The sequence below is a fragment of the Oncorhynchus keta genome, chromosome 35, assembly GCF_023373465.1.
Source record: "Oncorhynchus keta strain PuntledgeMale-10-30-2019 chromosome 35, Oket_V2, whole genome shotgun sequence".
NCBI classification, from domain to species: Eukaryota; Metazoa; Chordata; class Actinopteri; order Salmoniformes; family Salmonidae; genus Oncorhynchus; species Oncorhynchus keta.
In genome coordinates, this window is record NC_068455.1 from 73,867,295 (window position 1) to 73,889,993 (window position 22,699).

A 22,699-nucleotide genomic window follows, 5' to 3' on the forward strand; every position below is an offset into this window, starting at 1 on the left:
AAACAGTCCTGTTGGGTAGCATCCGAGTCATCTGACCTCCTCCGTATTGAGTGAGTCACTGGTGCTTCCTGCTTTAGTTTTAGCTTGTAAGCAGGAATCAGGAGGATAGAATTATGGTCAGATTTGCCAAATGGAGGGTGAGGGAGAGCTTTGTACGCGTCTCTGTGTGGAGTATCAATGTTGTTTTTTGATTATACAGTTGAAGTCTGAAGTTTACATACACTTAGGTTGGAGTCATTAAAACTCATTTTTCTACCACTCCACAGATTTCTTGTTAACAAACTATAGTTTGGCAAGTCGGTTAGGACATCTAATTTGTGCATGACACAAGTCCTTTTTCCAACAACTGTTTCCAGACAGATTATTTCATTTATAATTCACTGTATCACAATTCCAGTGGGTCAGAAGTTCACTTACACTAAGTTGACCGTGTCTTCAAATATCTTCTGAAAATGATGTCATTGCTTTAGAAGCTTCTGATAGTCCAATTGATTGATAATTTGAGTCAATTAGAGGTGTACCTGTGGATCTATTTCAAGGGCTACCTTCAAACTCAGTGCCTCTTTGTTTGACATCATGGGAAAACAGAAGAAATCAGCCAAGACCTCAGAAAATGTAGACCTCCACAAGTCTGGTTCATCCTTGGGAGCAATTTCCAAACGCCTGAAGGTACCATGTTCATCTGTACAAACAATAGTATGCAAGTATAAACACAATGGGACCACACAGCCGTCATACCGCTCAGGAAAGAGACGCGTTCTGTCTACTAGAGATGAACGTACTTTGGTGCGAAAAGTGCAAATCAATCCCAGAACAACAGCAAAGGAACTTGTGAAGATGCTGGAGGAAACGGGTACAAAAGTATCTATATCCACAGTAAAACAATTCCTATATCGACATAACCTGAAAGGCCGCTCATCAAGGAAGAAGCCACTGCTCCAAAACCACCATAAAAAAAGACAGACTCTGGTTTTCAACTGCACATGGGGAAAAAGATCATAGTTTTTGGAGAAATGTCCTCTGGTCTGATGAAACAAAAATAGAACTGTTTGGCCATGATGACCATTGTTATGTTTGGAGGAAAAAGGGGGATGCTTGCAAGCCGAAGAACAGCATCCCAACCGTGAAGCACAGGGTTGGCAGCATCATGTTGTGGGGGTGCTTTGCTGCAGGAGGGACTGGTGCACTTCACAAAATCGTTGGCATTATGAGGCAGGAAAATGATGTGGATATATTGAAGCAACATCTCAAGACATCAGTCAGGAAGTTAAAGCTTAGTTGCAAATGGGTCTTCCAAATGGACAATGTCCCCAAGCATACTTCCAAAGTTGTGGCAAAATGGCTTAAGGACAACAACGTCAAGGTATTGGAGTGGCCATCACAAAGCCCTGACCTCAATCCTATAGAATATTTGTGGGCAGAACTGAAAAAGCGTGTGCGAGCAAGGAGGTCTACAAACCTGACTCAGTTACATCAGCTCTCAGGAGGAATGGGCTAAAATTCACCCAACTTATTGTGGGAAGCTTGTGGAAGGCTACCCAAAACGTTTGACCCAAGTTAAACAATTTAAAGGCAATGCTACCAAATACTAACTGAGTGTATGTACACTTCTGACCCAAAGGGCATGTGATGAAAGAAAATATAGCTGAAATAAATCATTCTCTCTACTATTATTCTGACATTTCACATTCTTAAAATAAAGTGGTGATCCTAACTGACCTAAAACAGGGAATATTTACTAGGATTAAATGTCAGGAATCGTGAAAAACTGAGTTTAAATGTGTTTGGCTAAGATGTATATAAACTTCAGACTTCAACTGTACTTCACCAATTTTGAAGAAGAAGAAGCAGAGAAAGGGGCTCTAATGCTTTATTGACTGACTGACACTACCGAGTTTAACTATGGAACTGCAGAGTTGCAAAGAAAAAGCCATATCTCAGACCGGCCAATAAAAAGAAAAGATTAAGATGGGCAAAAGAACAGACACTGGACAGAGGAATTCTGCCTAGAAGGCCAGCATCCCGGAGTCGCCTCTTCATGGTTGACGTTGAGACTGGTGTTTTGCAGGTACTATTTAATGAAGCTGACAATTGAGGACTTGTGAGGTGTCTATTTCTCAAACTAGACACTCTAATGTACTTGCCCTCTTGCTCATTTGTGCACCGGGGCCTCCCACTCCTCTTTCTACTCTGGTTAGGGCCAGTTTGCGCTGTTCTGTGAAGAGAGTTGTACACAGTGTTGTACAAGATCTTCAGTTTCTTGGCAATTTCTCACATGGAATAGCCTTAATTTCTCAGAACAAGAATAGACTGATGAGTTTCAGAAGAAAGTTCTTTGTTTCTGGCCATTTTGAGTCTGTAATCGATCCCACAAATGCTGATGCTCCAGATACTCAACTAGTCTAAAGAAGGCCAGTTTTATTGGTTCTTTAATCAGAACAACAGTTTCCAGCTCTGCTAACATATTTGCAAAATGGTTTTCTAATGATCAATTATCCTTTTAAAATTATAAACTTTGATTAGCTACACAACGTGCCATTGGAACACAGGAGTGATGGTTGCTGATAATGGGCCTCTGTACGCCTATGTAGATATTCCGTTTCCAGCTACAATAGCCATTTACAACATTAACAATGTCTACACTGTATTTCTGATCAATTTTATGTTATTTTAATGGTCAAAAAATGGCTTTTCTTTCAAAAACAAGGACATTTCTAAGTGACCCCAAACTTTTGAACGGTAGTGTATTTGGGAACTCCTGTTGACTGTTTGAAAAGTATTCCAGGTGAAGCCGGTTGAGAGAATGCCAAGAGTGTGCAAAGCTGTCATCAAGGCAAAGTGTGGCTATTTGAAGAATCTTGTGTAACACTTTTTTGGTTATTACATGATTCAATATGTGTTATTTTATAGTTTTGATGTCTTCACTATTATTCTACGATGTAGAAAATAGTTTTAACATGTATTTTTTTTAAACCCTTGAGTAGGTGTGAGTAGGTGTTCTAAAACTTTTGACCGATAGTGAATAGTGTAGAGATAGGTACATATATTTTTTGGTGTCTGTCAAAATGCATATCCTTCCACCATTTCCCCCGTCAAATAATTCAATAACTAGGCTACACAGTCAGTATTTTTATTAGATTATTATTAGCTATTCATACATGCCTACAGTTTATTGCGTACAATACAAAGACAGTTCATCTCTTTATCTAGAAACCCAAATTCTTTACAAGCAGATCTGACCAGAATTCTATACAACAGTTTTTATTTAAAAACACAATGTTACTTATACAAACCACAGCGATAGAGATACGGAGTTAAAGTGACATGGTTAGACTTTGGCTACGTCTCATATTCTTATATGCTAGTGCACTGAATGGAGAACAGGGTATGATTTGCGACTGAGCCATAGAATGTGTATATTTCCCATGTCGGTATCAATAGCTCCGATACATTCTAGTTTAGAATGTAAATGAGAACGTTACTGTCATGGAACGTTTGATGCTGAAATGGATTCAATAGAACTCTGTTAATCTATCCACCTCATTGTCGAACGTTGCTATGGGCACAGCCAAACAACGGAAGTGAATGATTCGATTTCCGCCTTACTTACCATTGCAACGCACCGGTGGCAAATTTGCCAGATTAAATTATTGGAAAGAGACAGATTATAGAGTATAACAGTCAAGTATAAGTGTAATTGAGTACGTGTAATTGTATATGTATTTCATTCAAGTTCGCTAGTTCTGTTGTGATAATACTGTTAGTTGTGTTGTGTCGGAGTTAAAGGCCCGGGCCATCCACCCAATAACTATAATGATAAACTATAGGCTATACAATTATAAAATTATAAAAAATTATAAAAATTATACAAATTCAGTGCTTTCATGGTGTGTTCGTTGTCATAGTGACAACTGCAAATAATAATATGCACATCAAGGCCTAATGAAAAGCAATATAGTACCAGTAATTTAAATGTAGCAATTCAACAACAAACACCGTCTAGCCTGCACATCTTTTACAGCACGTCATTGCCTCCTTGCTCAAGTGATTTCCATTTATCGAATTGTTATCAATTTCTTTGGGTCTTCTTTTTTTTTACAGTGCTCTTCTCTGTATGTCCTCTGAAACTATTTGCAATGTATCAGTGCAAAAATGTTATCATAACTGTCCAAAAGTGATCGCACGATTTCCTCAACTTTCCCCAACATACGTTTTCTATGCCGTAGACCTGTTTTACATTCAGCAAATAGTGCGACCAAGCCTGCTGCTTTCCCTCCAATAGACTATTAGTCCGAGTATAAAAAAGGATCAAGCTACATGTGCTATAGCTTTTGTAAGTAAGAAGGTAAATAGTATCTAGATATTAGGCCATACAATTATTATACCTGGCCTACAACAATGTATTATTGTTATCAAGTGAATACACCGTTCTTGTCTATATGCTGTACACTGCAGTGATGTGGGCTAATTTGAATAACCGCTCACACATTCTGTTTAGTTTCATACCGAAATAACTGCCTACAGTAGGGTAACAGCCTGGGCCTGATTATGCAACCATTTGGATCAGTCTGGGTCTATTCTTGACAGTTTAGAAGGTCCAGAAAGGTACATTATTAGGTCACTCATACGGTGTAGGTCTATTTTGTCAGGATGTAGTCTGGTGTTAACAGGATAGGATAATACGGGCTTCTCCTTTTCAACTCCGTGCCCAACAGTTGGGGACTGTTGTTGATGTGTGCAGAGGGTCCCTGGTTCGCGCCTGGGTATGGGTGAGGGGACGGTCTAAAGTTATACTGTTACATTGATGCTGTTCATCAAGCGGTGAAGTCACTTGCTCTGAGACCTTGAAGTAGTGGTTCCCCTTGCTCTGCAAGGGCCGCGGCTTGTAGACTGTTGTTGATGTGTGCAGAGGGCCCCTGGTTCGCGCGAGGGAACGGTCTAAAGTTATACTGTTACACTCATCAGAGCAATGAAGACAGACAGGCTGGAGATGTACCGTGACCTACCTAGCTTATGCATATTAGACCATAATTCATAAACCCAGTGTTAGGCATAATACTGCAGTGAATTTATCCAGTCAATTTACACAGTGAAAGAAAACATTTTTTTCAGATAGTGAAATCATAGTTAGCCAACACTATGTGCGCTCCCGAGGCTGCGCTGAGTGCGGTCCCTCCACGTCCGTGGGTACGCAGCTCTGAAAGCTATCCTATTGTTTTATAGGGACAAGAAATGTACCCTACCTAGGCTATAACAACACAATGTAATGAATTATGTTATTATTGTTTTCAAGTGCGTACAAAACTCTAGTCTAGGCTATAACAGGCAGTGAATACCCTGTGTCATTTGAATAACCGCTCAAAAGCCTGGCGTTTTGAATACATATTAATTTGGAAATAACTGAAACTAACATGCCTGACTGGGCAACCATTTGGATCAGTTATGTGTTTTTAATGAGCAGTTTAGCCTACACGGTCCAGGCACATCAGCAGGACAGTAATACATGGGGTATTTTGTCATGACGTCTCCACTAACAGAAACATACTATTGCAGGAATTTCTAGTGGTGCGCATATGAATTATGATAATGCGCAAGCGCGGAGAAAGATGTTGCCATAGTTCCCGCGTTTGGCTTCATCTTTTAAAGGCATTCGAAAATGAGGTGGACAACTCCCTATACAAACATTTAGTTAATCAATTTCACATTCACAGCTGTGCTTCTACAGTACACTGAAGTTAAATACTTAGATAGTATTAGATACAGATCTAGGATCAGCTTACCCACCCTCCAATCGTAACCTTAACTATTAGCGGGAAAACCATAAAACTGCTCTTAGATCATTGTCAAGGATTCAACTTCATCCCCAAACAAGCTGTATGTATACTTAGTTTAGATGTGCTATTTAAGGGTGCAGTGTCCCTTTTTATTTTCTATCAGTGGCACATTGAAACAAAAATGCAAAATAAAGTATTTTCAGTGTCTTTCTCCATGTCTTTCTTCATTAGTTTAAAACCCATACTTTAAAAAAATATTTTTTGATGTTAGGATTATATCCTCTGCAAGTGTGGTCTCAATATAATTTTGCCCAGGGTGCCACGTTATTTAAATCGGCCCAGGGGGCGCTTTTGGATCACGGGCCTGTAGTTTGAGACCTCTGCTCTACAAGCACTGAGCAAATACAGTAAGCATTGTGAGTAACGTTAGATGAAGGGATTTAGGCATCTGTGCAGCTGTACAAAGCTACTTCACATAGTACACCACAAGCAGAGGCTTCAGTACAGAATAAAACTGGTCTAATATTGTGATTGATGACTACATTTCCCACAATACATTGTGCGCTGAAAACGTGCCCTTGAAAATAAGTCAACCCACTGCACCATACTCAAATCTCACTGACCCCCAGACGGAGTAGTTGTTGCTGATGTAAAACTATGTCGTGTTTTATTTGATATATTTATATATATCGTTTAAAAAAAAAACATTATTCTCTTAAAACATCCATTTTAAAACATGAGGCGGTGAAACTGTAAAGCCATATTTACAAAAGCAGTCTTTTGTCAGTTGGGTTTAGTTTGGTTATGAGGTTGTTTTTCTTGTTGTTGTTTACAAGTGGAGAAAAGGTGGGATCCTACATCTTTGTTGTGTGTGTGTGTGTGTGTGTGTGTGTGTGTGTGTGTGTGTGTGTGTGTGTGTGTGTGTGTGTGTGTGTGTGTGTGTGTGTGTGTGATCCTACGCAGTTTCACACAAATGTGGCATCTCAGGGACGCATCATAGCACCGCCTCCCCAACACCCCCGCGCTCTGTGGTAAGAATCTACCGGAACCGCGTCTGTTTGAGTTCTAGATTTAGCATTGTTCAGGGCAACCAGCTGAACCTTCCGATAATTGGAGTTGGTTGCCATGGGTATATATTTCCATCTTTTTAGTCACAGTGTGCATTCCAAACGGTACCCTATCCTCTATATAGTGCACTACTTTAGACCAGAGCTCTACGGGCCCAGGTCAACAGTAGTGCTCTACGTAGTGAATAGGGTGCCATTTTGGACACCGTAACTCTTCTCAGATGTACTCCTGTCTAGGTTATGTATGAGCCACGTGAAATAAACAATTGAGGGAATAACTTAATAAAAAACATGTCACCCACCTTCTTGACACAAGCTGACTTGTGCTCCTCAACCAACCCCACTTAGTTTACCTCAGCAAGGTCATAGCCATGGCTTGTAGTGTTGTACTGCTCACTGCTAAGTACTGTAATATGTGTTGTAGTGTTGTACTGCTCACTGCTAAGTACTGTAATATGTGTTGTAGTGTTGTACTGCTCACTGCTAAGTACTGTAACATGTGTTGTAGTGTTGTACTGCTCACTGCTAAGTACTGTAACATGTGTTGTAGTGTTGTAAGTACTGTAATATGTGTTGTAGTGTTGTACTGCTCACTGCTAAGTACTGTAATATGTGTTGTAGTGTTGTACTGCTCACTGCTAAGTACTGTAATATGTGTTGTAGTGTTGTACTGCTCACTGCTAAGTACTGTAACATGTGTTGTAGTGTTGTACTGCTCACTGCTAAGTACTGTAATATGTGTTGTAGTGTTGTACTGCTCACTGCTAAGTACTGTAATATGTGTTGTAGTGTTGTACTGCTCACTGCTAAGTACTGTAATATGTGTTGTAGTGTTGTACTGCTCACTGCTAAGTACTGTAATATGTGTTGTAGTGTTGTACTGCTCACTGCTAAGTACTGTAATATGTGTTGTAGTGTTGTACTGCTCACTGCTAAGTACTGTAATATGTGTTGTAGTGTTGTACTGCTCACTGCTAAGTACTGTAATATGTGATGTAGTGTTGTACTGCTCACTGCTAAGTACTGTAATATGTGATGTAGTGTTGTACTGCTCACTGCTAAGTACTGTAATATGTGTTGTAGTGTTGTACTGCTCACTGCTAAGTACTGTAATATGTGTTGTAGTGTTGTACTGCTCACTGCTAAGTACTGTAATATGTGTTGTAGTGTTGTACTGCTCACTGCTAAGTACTGTAATATGTGTTGTAGTGTTGTACTGCTCACTGCTAAGTACTGTAATATGTGTTGTAGTGTTGTACTGCTCACTGCTAAGTACTGTAATACTGGAGCGTAACATTGATGATTGACTGGCTAACTGAGTCATTGGGAGGGAGGGGGGGGGGGGGGTGTATTCTATGGCCTCATTCTTCTCCCCCTTCAGTGTCCATAGATCTATCTGACCGAAGCTAAAACATCATAATTGCCTATCCACCTACCAAGTCGTTTCAGATCTTTGAATACAGGAAAGAAAGATAGAAAGCGTTTGAGACACAATTCTGTAGAGTGGTATTGAGACAGATTTTTTGGGGGGGGGCACTAAAATCCCTCCATACACTCCCGTCCTTCCAGACCAAACTAGACCCCATTTCCTAAAAATCCTAATCCCTTGACCTATGACCCCTCTCAGTCGGACCACTCCCCATTGTCCTCCCCGCCGGAGTCAGACTCTGATTCGCTGTACTCGACGGCGATGCGACGTGAGAGAATGGTGGCCACGTCATTTCCTACGGGCTCTCTCTTCGCTTCCTGCTCTCTCTGCTCCTGTACCTTCCTCAGTTGGATGCCTGGAGGATGGAGGGAGGGATGAGAGATGGAGGGAGAGAGAGAGGGAGGGAGAGAGAGAGGGAGGGAGAGAGGGGTTAGATAGATAACTACCAGAGGAGGCTGGTGGGAGGAGCTATAGGTATCTATCTAACCCCTCTCTCCGTCTTTCCATCATACACTAAACACACACACACACACACACACACACACACACACACACACACACACACACACACACACACACACACACACACACACACACACACACACACACACACACACACACACACACACACACCGCCCCCTCTCTCCATCTCTCACCTCTGCGTATGGCTGTCAGCAGTTCGCTGCGAGCGTTGCTCATCGGAATCACACCTAAGCATACACACACACATGTACCACACATCACACATACCGAAAACAAACTTAAACATGAAAAGAAACACAAATGGAAACAAACACATTTACTCACTCACACACATTCTCTGACTCCCTCCCTCCCTCCCTCCCTCCCTCGCTCCCTCCCTCCCTCCCTCCCTCCCTCCTTCCCTTCCTTCCCCCCTTCATTCCTCCCTTCCTTCCTTCCTTCTCCTTCTTCCTTCCTTCCTTCTCCTTCCTTCCTTCCCCTCCTTCCTTCCTCCTTCCTCCTTCCCTCTCTCCCTCCCCTCCTCCCTCCCTCCCCCTTCCTCCTCTGTCCCTTCCTCTCTTCTCCCCCTTCCTCCATCCCTTCCTCCATCCCTCCTTTCCTCCCTCCATCTCACCTCTGCGTATGGCAGCCAACAGGTCGCTGCGGGCATCGCTTATCGGAATCATGGGCATCTGGCCCTTCCTGGTAGGCGGAGCTTCTCCTTGAGACCCACCAATAGCGTGAGCCGGAGACAGGATGTGGGATGGGGGCAGGCCTGGTGGGGGAGGAGGGGGGGCAGCGGGAGGGGCGTGAGAGGGGGAGGGGACATAGTGGGCAGGCGGGGCGGGAGGAGGAGGGGAGGGACTGTAAGAACGGGACATGATGGCCACAGCCCCGGGGAGAGGGAGGGAGGAGGGAGGGAGGGGGAGGGAGGGGGGAGGAGGAGGAGGTAGAGTCGAAGGCAGTCTGGGCGGAGGGGATGATTGGGGGAGGAGGGGAGGGGCTGGGGGATGAAGTACTCCGGGATGGTGGATGGCTGGCCGCTGAGGGAGGAGAGAGAAAGAACAGACAAGTGAATCAGACAACACCTCTCTCTCATCATGACAGTGAATCAGACAACATCTCTCTCATCATTACAGTGAATTGACAACACCTCTCTCTCATCAGTGAATCAGACAACACCTCTCTCACCATGACAGTGAATCAGACAACACCTCTCTCATCATGACAGTGAATCAGACAACACCTCTCTCATCAGTGAATCAGACAACATCTCTCTCTCATCATGACAGTGAATCAGACAACACCTCTCTCTCATCAGTGAATCAGACAACACCTCTCTCTCATCAGTGAATCAGACAACACCTCTCTCTCATCATGACAGTGGGAGGACAACACCTCTCTCTCATCATGACAGTGAATCAGACAACACCTCTCTCTCATCAGTGAATCAGACAACACCTCTCTCTCATCAGTGAATCAGACAACACCTCTCTCTCATCATAACAGTGGGAGGACAACACCTCTCTCTCATCATGACAGTGAATCAGACAACACCTCTCTCTCATCAGTGAATCAGACAACACCTCTCTCTCATCAGTGAATCAGACAACACCTCTCTCTCATCATAACAGTGGGAGGACAACACCTCTCTCTCATCAGTGAATCAGACAAGACCTCTCTCTCATCAGTGAATCAGACAACCTCTCTCTCATCATGACAGTGGGAGGACAACACCTCTCTCTCATCAGTGAATCAGACAACACCTCTCTCTCATCAGTGAAGTGGGAGACAACACCTCTCTCTCATCAGTGAATCAGACAACACCTCTCTCTCATCAGTGAATCAGACAACACCTCTCTCTCATCAGTGAATCAGACAACACCTCTCTCTCATCATAACAGTGAATCAGACAACACCTCTCTCTCATTATGACAGTGGGAGGACAACACCTCTCTCTCAACATGACAGTGAATCAGACAACACCTCTCTCACCATGACAGTGAATCAGACAACACCTCTCTCTCATCATAACAGTGAACCAGACAACACCTCTCTCTCATCATAACAGTGAACCAGACAACACCTCTCTCTCATTATGACAGTGAATCAGACAACACCTCTCTCTCATCATGACAGTGAATCAGACAACACCTCTCTCACCATGACAGTGAATCAGACAACACTTCTCTCTCACCATGACAGTGAATCAGACAACACCTCTCTCTCATCATTACAGTGAATCAGACAACACCTCTCTCTCCATGACAGTGAATCAGACAACACTTCTCTCTCACCATGACAGTGAATCAGACAACACCTCTCTCTCATCATGACAGTGGGAAGACAACACCTCTCTCTCATCATGACAGGGAATCAGACAGACAACACCTCTCTCTCATCCGTGAATCAGACAACACCTCTCTCTCATCAGTGAATCAGACAACACCTCTCTCTCATCATAACAGTGGGAGGACAACACCTCTCTCTCATCAGTGAATCAGACAACACCTCTCTCTCATCATGACAGTGAATCAGACAACACCTCTCTCTCATCAGTGAATCAGACAATGCCTCTCTCATCATGACAGTGGGAGGACAACACCTCTCTCTCATCAGTGAATCAGACAACACCTCTCTCTCATCAGTGAATCAGACAATGCCTCTCTCTCATCATGACAGTGGGAGGACAACACCTCTCTCTCATCAGTGAATCAGACAACACCTCTCTCTCATCAGTGAATCAGACAACACCTCTCTCTCATCATAACAGTGAATCAGACAACACCTCTCTCTCATTATGACAGTGGGAGGACAACACCTCAACAGTGAATCAGACAACACCTCTCAACCATGACAGTGAATCAGACAACACCTCTCTCACCATGACAGTGAATCAGACAACACCTCTCTCTCATCATAACAGTGAACCAGACAACACCTCTCTCTCATTATGACAGTGAATCAGACAACACCTCTCTCTCATCATGACAGTGGGAGGACAACACCTCTCTCTCATCATAACAGTGAATCAGACAACACCTCTCTCTCATTATGACAGTGAATCAGACAACACCTCTCTCTCATCATGACAGTGGGAGGACAACACCTCTCTCTCATCATAACAGTGAATCAGACAACACCTCTCTCTCATCAGTGAATCAGACAACACCTCTCTCTCATCATAACAATGGGAGGACAACACCTCTCTTTCATCATGACAGTGGGAGGACAACACCTCTCTCTCATCATGACAGTGGGAGGACAACACCTCTCTCTCATCATAACAATGGGAGGACAACACCTCTCTCTCATCATGACAGTGGGAGGACAACACCTCTCTCTCATCATGACAGTGGGAGGACAACACCTCTCTCTCATCATGACAGTGGGAGGACAACACCTCTCTCTCATCAGTGAATCAGACAACACCTCTCTCTCATCATGACAGTGAATCAGACAACACCTCTCTCTCATCATGACAGTGAATCAGACAACACCTCTCTCTCATCAGTGAATCAGACAACACCTCTCTCTCATCAGTGAATCAGACAACACCTCTCTCTCATCATGACAGTGGGAGGACAACACCTCTCTCTCATCATGACAGGGAATCAGACAACACCTCTCTCTCATCCGTGAATCAGACAACACCTCTCTCTCATCAGTGAATCAGACAACACCGCTCTCTCATCATAACAGTGGGAGGACAACACCTCTCTCTCATCAGTGAATCAGACAACACCTCTCTCTCATCATGACAGTGAATCAGACAACACCTCTCTCTCATCAGTGAATCAGACAATGCCTCTCTCATCATGACAGTGGGAGGACAACACCTCTCTCTCATCAGTGAATCAGACAACACCTCTCTCTCTTCGGTGAATCAGTGAATCAGACAACGCCTCTCTCTCATCATGACAGTGGGAGGACAACACCTCTCTCTCATCAGTGAATCAGACAACACCTCTCTCTCATCAGTGAATCAGACAACACCTCTCTCTCATCATAACAGTGAATCAGACAACACCTCTCTCTCATCAGTGAATCAGACAACACCTCTCTCTCATCAGTGAATCAGACACAACACCTCTCTCTCATCAGTGAATCAGACAACACCTCTCTCTCATCAGTGAATCAGACAACACCTCTCTCTCATTATGACAGTGGGAGGACAACACCTCTCTCTCAACATGACAGTGAATCAGACAACACCTCTCTCACCATGACAGTGAATCAGACAACACCTCTCTCTCATCATAACAGTGAACCAGACAACACCTCTCTCTCATTATGACAGTGAATCAGACAACACCTCTCTCTCATCATGACAGTGAATCAGACAACACCTCTCTCACCATGACAGTGAATCAGACAACACTTCTCTCTCACCATGACAGTGAATCCTAGACAACACCTCTCTCTCATCATTACAGTGAATCAGACAACACCTCTCTCTCATTATGACAGTGAATCAGACAACACCCTCTCTCATCATGACAGTGGGAGGACAACACCTCTCTCTCATCATAACAGTGAATCAGACAACACCTCTCTCTCATTATGACAGTGAATCAGACAACACCTCTCTCTCATCATGACAGTGGGAGGACAACACCTCTCTCTCATCATAACAGTGAATCAGACAACACCTCTCTCATTATGACAGTGAATCAGACAACACCTCTCTCCTCATCATGACAGTGGGAGGACAACACCTCTCTCTCATCATAACAGTGAATCAGACAACACCTAGTAATCTCATCATAACAATGGGAGGACAACACCTCTCTCATCATGACAGTGGGAGGACAACACCTAGTCTCTCATCATGACAGTGGGAGGACAACACCTCTCTCTCATCATAACAATGGGAGGACAACACCTCTCTCTCATCATGACAGTGGGAGGCAACACCTCTCTCTCATCATGACAGTGGGAGGACAACACCTCTCTCTCATCAGTGAATCAGACAACACCTCTCTCCATCAGTGAATCAGACAACACCTCTCTCTGACTCATCATAACAATGGGAGGACAACACCTCTCTTTCATCATGACAGTGGGAGGACAACACCTCTCTCTCATCATGACAGTGGGAGGACAACACCTCTCTCATCAGTGAATCAGACAACACCTCTCTCTCATCAGTGAATCAGACAACACCTCTCTCTCATCATAACAATGGGAGGACAACACCTCTCTTTCATCATGACAGTGGGAGGACAACACCTCTCTCTCATCATGACAGTGGGAGGACAACACCTCTCTCTCATCATAACAATGGGAGGACAACACCTCTCTCTCATCATGACAGTGGGAGGACAACACCTTCTCTCATCATGACAGTGGGAGGACAACACCTCTCTCTCATCAGTGAATCAGACAACACCTCTCTCTCATCAGTGAATCAGACAACACCTCTCTCTCATCATAACAGTGAATCAGACAACACCTCTCTCATCAGTGAATCAGACAACACCTCTCTCTCATCAGTGAATCAGACAACACCTCTCTCTCATCATGACAGTGGGAAGACAACACATCATCGCGTGACTTTTTCTTCGATATGATGGTTATTATTTCAATATATGGCGTTTCCTCTGCCATTTCCTGTGTAATTAATATCAGAGACACAAAACGACTCTACTGTGTCGAATAAACAAATGATTTGATCCCGTTTCCATCACACCTGTCGTTATTATTTTCTTAGCGAAATTACTTTTCTCGCATAAAATCTGTAGATGGAAATGTGGTTAGCATCATATATACCTTTTGAGAACAAAACATTTGTGTGGGCGTGATTTATCTGAGAGGTTTAACTATCCACAGTACGTATACAGATTTGCAGGCCTGCAATTGAGTGTTAAAGTCAGATTGACAACATAAACCTAACAGTCTACTAATTTACGTAACTGATATATAGATATGGAATAGGTCTTAATGTATTGACTCAATACCTAGTAATACCTAATGACACAATACCTAGTAATACCTAATGACACAATACCTAGTAATACCTAATGACTCAATACCTAGTAATACCTAATGACTCAATACCTAGTAATACCTAATGACTCAATACCTAGTAATACCTAATGACTCAATACCTAGTAATACCTAATGACTCAATACCTAGTAATACCTAATGACACAATACCTAGTAATACCTAATGACTCAATACCTAGTAATACCTAATGACTCAATACCTAGTAATACCTAATGACTCAATACCTAGTAATACCTAATGACTCAATACCTAGTAATACCTAATGACACAATACCTAGTAATACCTAATGACTCAATACCTAGTAGCCTACAGTACGTGGTAGTTGACTTACCCATGAGCCCTGTAGTCCTTGACCGACTGCTGACGTGGACCGTTGACTGCCCCTCCCTCGGAGTGGGCTGGGGGTGGGTGGGGGGCTGGGTGCGCCCCAGTGATGCGATTTGTCGTGGAAGCGGCGGCTGACCCAGAGGGGGGTTGGCTCTGGGGTACCCTCCCCTGTCCAGAGACTGAGTCTGGGGGCTTGGGTGAGGTGGGGGCACCATCGATGGGGTGGGGGCAGAGGTGGGCTGGGAAGGGTGGTTAGGGCTGGCAGGAGTAGGAATGCTCGCCCATGTCTGATGCCATCGACCTGGGAGGGGTGGAGTAGGGGGATAAAGTTACCTAGTTTCCGTTGTTGTAGATACTTATATCTAACTTGTCATATCCTTAAGAAGGACACACACTCGTTGATATAATCAGAAATTCTACATAGACGTGTAGTGTTTTCCACTCCCCAGCAGAGGGCATTAGAAGGCTAACCAGTGTCTGTCCAATCAGCAGAGGTCAGTAGAAGGCTAACCAGTGTCTGTCCAATCAGCAGAGGTCAGTAGAAGGCTAACCAGTGTCTGTCCAATCAGCAGAGGGCAGTGTAAGGCTAGCCAGTGTCTGTCCAATCAGCAGAGGGCATTAGAAGGCTAACCAGTGTCTGTCCAATCAGCAGAGGTCAGTAGAAGGCTAACCAGTGTCTGTCCAATCAGCAGAGGGCAGTGTAAGGCTAGCCAGTGTCTGTCCAATCAGCAGAGGTCAGTAGAAGGCTAACCAGTGTCTGTCCAATCAGCAGAGGTCAGTAGAAGGCTAACCAGTGTCTTTCCAATCAGCAGAGGGCAGTAGAAGGCTAGCCAGTGTCTGTCCAATCAGCAGAGGGCAGTAGAAGGCTAACCAGTGTCTGTCCAATCAGCAGAGGTCAGTAGAAGGCTAACCAGTGTCTGTCCAATCAGCAGAGGTCAGTAGAAGGCTAACCAGTGTCTGTCCAATCAGCAGAGGGCAGTGTAAGGCTAGCCAGTGTCTGTCCAATCAGCAGAGGGCATTAGAAGGCTAACCAGTGTCTGTCCAATCAGCAGAGGTCAGTAGAAGGCTAACCAGTGTCTGTCCAATCAGCAGAGGGCAGTGTAAGGCTAGCCAGTGTCTGTCCAATCAGCAGAGGTCAGTAGAAGGCTAACCAGTGTCTGTCCAATCAGCAGAGGTCAGTAGAAGGCTAACCAGTGACTTTCCAATCAGCAGAGGGCAGTAGAAGGCTAGCCAGTGTCTGTCCAATCAGCAGAGGTCAGTAGAAGGCTAACCAGTGTCTGTCCAATCAGCAGAGGTCAGTAGAAGGCTAACCAGTGTCTGTCCAATCAGCAGAGGTCAGTAGAAGGCTAACCAGTGTCTGTCCAATCAGCAGAGGTCAGTAGAAGGCTAACCAGTGTCTGTCCAATCAGCAGAGGTCAGTAGAAGGCTAACCAGTGTCTTTCCAATCAGCAGAGGTCAGTAGAAGGCTAACCAGTGTCTGTCCAATCAGCAGAGGTCAGTAGAAGGCTAACCAGTGTCTGTCCAATCAGCAGAGGGCAGTGTAAGGCTAACCAGTGTCTGTCCAATCAGCAGAGGTCAGTAGAAGGCTAACCAGTGTCTGTCCAATCAGCAGAGGTCAGTAGAAGGCTAACCAGTGTCTGTCCAATCAGCAGAGGTCAGTAGAAGGCTAACCAGTGTCTGTCCAATCAGCAGAGGGCAGTGTAAGGCTAACCAGTGTCTGTCCAATCAGCAGAGGGCAGTAGAAGGCTAACCAGTGTCTGTCCAATCAGCAGAGGTCAGTAGAAGGCTAACCAGTGTCTGTCCAATCAGCAGAGGTCAGTAGAAGGCTAACCAGTGTCTGTCCAATCAGCAGAGGGGGCAGTGGAAGGCTAGCCAGTGTCTGTCCAATCCGCAGTCAGTAGAAGGCTAACCAGTGTCTGTCCAATCAGCAGTCAGTAGAAGGCTAACCAGTGTCTGTCCAATCAGCAGTCAGTAGAAGGCTAACCAGTGTCTGTCCAATCAGCAGTCAGTAGAAGGCTAACCAGTGTCTGTCCAATCAGTAGTCAGTAGAAGGATAGCCAGTGTCTGTCCAATCAGCAGTCAGTAGAAGGCTAGCCAGTGTCTGTCCAATCAGCAGAGGTCAGTAGAAGGCTAGCCAGTGTCTGTCCAATCAGTAGTCAGTAGAAGGCTAGCCAGTGTCTGTCCAATCAGCAGAGGTCAGTCGAAGGCTAGCCAGTGTCACACTATATACAGGGTCAGTTCAATACCATACTATATACAGAGTCAGTTCAATACCATACTATATACAGGGTCAGTTCAATACCATACTATATACAGGGTCAGTTCAATACCATACTATATACAGGGTCAGTTACAATACCACACTATATACAGGGTCAGTTCAATACCATACTATATACAGGGTCAGTTCAATACCATACTATATACAGGGTCAGTTCAATACCATACTATATACAGGGTCAGTTCAATACCATACTATATACAGGGTCAGTTCAATACTATATACAGGGTCAGATCAATACCATACTATATACAGGGTCAGTTCAATACCACACTATATACAGGGTCAGTTCAATACCATACTATATACAGGGTCAGTTCAATACCATACTATATACAGGGTCAGTTCAATACCATACTATATACAGGGTCAGTTCAATACCATACTATATACAGGGTCAGTTCAATACCATACTATATACAGGGTCAGTTCAATACCATACTATATACAGGGTCAGTTCAATACCATACTATATACAGAGTCAGTTCAATACCATACTATATACAGGGTCAGTTCAATACCATACTATATACAGGGTCAGTTCAATACCATACTATATACAGGGTCAGTTCAATACCATACTATATACAGGGTCAGTTCAATACCATACTATATACAGGGTCAGTTCAATACCATACTATATACAGGGTCAGTTCAATACCATACTATATACAGGGTCAGTTCAATACCATACTATATACAGGGTCAGTTCAATACCATACTATATACAGGGTCAGTTCAATACCATACTATATACAGGGTCAGTTCAATACCATATACAGGGTCAGTTCAATACCATACTATATACAGGGTCAGATCAATACCATACTATATACAGGGTCAGTTCAATACCATACTATATACAGACAGGGTCAGTTCAATACCATACTATATACAGACAGGGTCAGTTCAATACCATACTATATACAGGGTCAGATCAATACCATACTATATACAGGGTCAGTTCAATACCACACTATATACAGGGTCAGTTCAATACCATACTATATACAGACAGGGTCAGTTCAATACCATATTATATACAGGGTCAGTTCAATACCATACTATATACAGGGTCAGTTCAATACCATACTATATACAGGGTCAGTTCAATACCATATTATATACAGGGTCAGTTCAATACCATACTATATACAGGGTCAGTTCAATACCATACTATATACAGGGTCAGTTCAATACCATACTATATACAGGGTCAGTTCAATACCATACTATATACAGGGTCAGTTCAATACCATACTATATACAGGGTCAGATCAATACCATACTATATACAGGGTCAGTTCAATACCATACTATATACAGACAGGGTCAGTTCAATACCATACTATATACAGGGTCAGTTCAATACCATACTATATACAGGGTCAGTTCAATACCATACTATATACAGGGTCAGTTCAATACCATACTATATACAGGGTCAGTTCAATACCATACTATATACAGGGTCAGTTCAATACCATACTATATACAGGGTCAGTTCAATACCACACTATATACAGGGTCAGTTCAATACCATACTATATACAGACAGGGTCAGTTCAATACCATACTATATACAGGGTCAGATCAATACCATACTATATACAGGGCCATTTGAAATAGTCAGATTGATTGACTAATTGATTGACTGATTGATTAATGAACCTACCTGTTATCAGGTGATAATGACCCCTCGGAGGACATTCCGTGGTAGGGTGAGGGGGTGAGTCGTGTGTCCGGGCGGAACTCCTTATCATAGGCCATCATATTCCACTCCTGTCTGCGATTCCTGGCCTTCCTCACCTTCTTCACCTCTCTGCCCGGATCCTCCACCTGTTTCTGCTGCTCCTGATGGAGGGATAGTGGAGAGAGATGGAGAGATAGAGGGATGGAGAGATGGAGAGATGGAGAGGGATGGAGAGATGGAGAGGGATGGAGAGATGGAGAGGGATGGAGAGATGGAGAGGGATGGAGAGGGATGGAGAGATGGAGAGATGGAGAGATGGAGAGGGATGGAGAGATGGAGAGATGGAGAGGGATGGAGAGATGGAGAGGGATGGAGAGATGGAGAGGGATGGAGAGGGATGGAGAGATGGAGAGGGATGGAGAGATGGAGAGATGGAGAGGGATGGAGAGATGGAGAGGGATGGAGAGATGGAGAGATGGAGAGGGATGGAGAGATGGAGAGATGGAGAGATGGAGAGGGATGGAGAGATGGAGAGGGATGGAGAGGGATGGAGAGGGATGGAGAGGGATGGAGAGGGATGGAGAGAGATGGAGGGATGGAGAGATGGAGAGAGATGGAGAGGGATGGAGAGGGATGGAGAGAGAGGGAGAGGGATGGAGAGGGATGGAGAGGGATGGAGAGAGATGGAGAGATGGAGAGAGATGGAGAGGGATGGAGAGAGATGGAGAGGAGATGGAGAGGGATGGAGAGAGATGGAGAGGGATGGAGAGAGATGGAGAGGGATGGAGGGATGGAGAGGGATGGAGAGATGGAGAGAGATGGAGAGGGATGGAGAGATGGAGAGGGATAGAGAGATGGAGTGATGGAGAGGGATGGAGAGATGGAGAGAGATGGAGAGGGATGGAGAGATGGAGAGGGATGGAGAGATGGAGAGAGATGGAGAGGGATGGAGAGAGATGGAGAGGGATGGAGGGATGGAGGGATGGAGAGATGGAGAGATGGAGAGGGATGGAGAGATGGAGAGGGATGGAGAGATGGAGAGGGATGGAGAGGGATGGAGAGAGATGGAGAGGGATGGAGAGATGGAGAGAGATGGAGAGGGATTGAGAGATGGAGAGAGATGGAGAGAGATGGAGAGGGATGGAGAGAGATGGAGAGGATGGAGAGAGATGGAGAGGGATGGAGAGATGGAGAGGGATGGAGAGGGATGGAGAGAGATGGAGAGGGATGGAGAGAGATGGAGAGGGATGGAGAGATGGAGAGGGATGGAGAGATGGAGAGGGATGGAGAGATGGAGAGATGGAGAGGGATGGAGAGATGGAGAGATGGAGAGGGATGGAGAGGGATGGAGAGATGGAGAGGGATGGAGAGGGATGGAGAGATGGAGAGGGATGGAGGGATGGAGGAATGGAGAGGGATGGAGAGGGATGGAGGGATGGAGAGGGATGGAGGAATGGAGAGGGATGGAGGAATGGAGAGGGATGGAGAGGGATGGAGGAATGGAGAGGGATGGAGAGGGATGGAGGGATGGAAAGAAACCAAGACAAAAGAGAGTTATTATTTATAGATTCTTTCTCCTCTTTGAGACACACGGAAAGGAAGCCCCTCCACCATTATCGACTACACATCCTACCTTCACAACACTCAGTCCCACTGATGGAAGCTTTTAGGAATCAGCGTAAAACATAATAAATACAACATAAAACAGAGGGATGAGCTTTAAGGGGACACAGAGACAAGGATGCAGACGGAGGGTCCAGGGTCCTGGTGGAGAGAAGAGAGGGGTTGGGGTACAAAGAGAGGGGACATGAACACCACAGGACCACAATCACCCAACACAGACAGATGGACATGTTAAGTGATGTCAGGGGACATAGAAACAGGGAACGTCGCAGACACGGACAGGGGGACAGTGGGCGGCATCGTGGTTGTGGTGGGGGTCTTACGGAGCTGGGCAGTGGGCTGCGTGGTGGAGCCTGTCTGCTGTGGGGTCTACCCTGGTCACAGTGGGCTGGACAGCTGGTCTGCATTGAGAGAGAGAGACGTCTACTGGATTAGAGAGATAGACATATAGACAATGTGTCCAGAGAGAGAGATGTCTACTGGGTTAGAAAGATAGAGATATAGACAATGTGTCCAGAGAGAGAGATGTCTACTGTCTGGAGTTTCTGACCCTCTAGAGTTTGAAATTAAAGAAAAAAAGAGCAGGTGAGTAGTGGTCAGTAGTAGGTGATAGTAGTGGTCAGTAGTAGGTGATAGTAGTGGTCAGTAGTAGGTGATAGTAGTGGTCGGTAGTGGGTGATAGTAGTGGTCGGTAGTAGGTGATAGTAGTGGTCAGTAGTAGGTGATAGTAGTGGTCAGTAGTAGGTGATAGTAGTGGTCAGTAGTGGGTGATAGTAGTGGTCAGTAGTGGGTGATAGTAGTGGTCAGTAGTAGGTGATAGTAGTGGTCGGTAGTGGTGATAGTAGTGGTCAGTAGTGGGTGATAGTAGTGGTCAGTAGTAGGTGATAGTAGTGGTCAGTAGTAGGTGATAGTAGTGGTCAGTAGTAGGTGATAGTAGTGGTCAGTAGTGGGTGATAGTAGTGGTCGGTAGTAGGTGATAGTAGTGGTCGGTAGTAGGTGATAGTAGTGGTCGGTAGTGGGTGATAGTAGTGGTCAGTAGTGGGTGATAGTAGTGGTCGGTAGTAGGTGATAGTAGTGGTCGGTAGTAGGTGATAGTAGTGGTCGGTAGTAGGTGATAGTAGTGGTCGGTAGTAGGTGATAGTAGTGGTCAGTAGTAGGTGATAGTAGTGGTCAGTAGTAGGTGATAGTTGGTCAGTAGTGGGTGATAGTAGTGGTCGGTAGTAGGTGATAGTAGTGGTCAGTAGTAGGTGATAGTAGTGGTCAGTAGTAGGTGATAGTAGTGGTCAGTAGTGGGTGATAGTAGTGGTCGGTAGTAGGTGATAGTAGTGGTCGGTAGTAGGTGATAGTAGTGGTCGGTAGTGGGTGATAGTAGTGGTCGGTAGTGGGTGATAGTAGTGGTCAGTAGTAGGTGATAGTAGTGGTCAGTAGTAGGTGATAGTAGTGGTCAGTAGTAGGTGATAGTAGTGGTCAGTAGTAGGTGATAGTAGTGGTCAGTAGTAGGTGATAGTAGTGGTCAGTAGTGGGTGATAGTAGTGGTCAGTAGTAGGTGATAGTAGTGGTCGGTAGTAGGTGATAGTAGTGGTCAGTAGTGGGTGATAGTAGTGGGTGATAGTAGTGGTCGGTAGTAGGTGATAGTAGTGGTCGGTAGTAGGTGATAGTAGTGGTCAGTAGTAGGTGATAGTAGTGGTCGGTAGTAGGTGATAGTAGTGGTCGGTAGTGGGTGATAGTAGTGGTCAGTAGTAGGTGATAGTAGTGGTCAGTAGTAGGTGATAGTAGTGGTCGGTAGTAGGTGATAGTAGTGGTCGGTAGTAGATGATAGTAGTGGTCGGTAGTAGGTGATAGTAGTGGTCGGTAGTAGGTGATAGTAGTGGTCGGTAGTAGGTGATAGTAGTGGTCGGTAGTAGATGATAGTAGTGGTCGGTAGTAGGTGATAGTAGTGGTCGGTAGTGGGTGATAGTAGTGGTCGGTAGTAGGTGATAGTAGTGGTCGGTAGTAGGTGATAGTAGTGGTCGGTAGTGGGTGATAGTAGTG

The 22,699-nt window shown here is 44.6% G+C and overlaps 1 long non-coding RNA gene and 1 pseudogene across 1 annotated transcript in view; one reads left to right on the forward strand and one right to left on the reverse strand.

The window, feature by feature from the left end:
• Positions 1-7,402: 7,402 nt before the first annotated feature.
• The window catches only part of LOC118381248 (actin-binding protein WASF3-like), a 77,465-nt pseudogene continuing 62,168 nt past the window's right edge, over positions 7,403-22,699 (reverse strand).
• LOC127916222 (uncharacterized) overlaps positions 21,723-22,699 on the forward strand; it is a 1,852-nt gene continuing 875 nt past the window's right edge. Inside the window, exon 1 of the long non-coding RNA XR_008094026.1 lies at positions 21,723-22,191. This is a non-coding gene — a long non-coding RNA (uncharacterized LOC127916222). The remainder of the gene's footprint in view (positions 22,192-22,699) is intronic.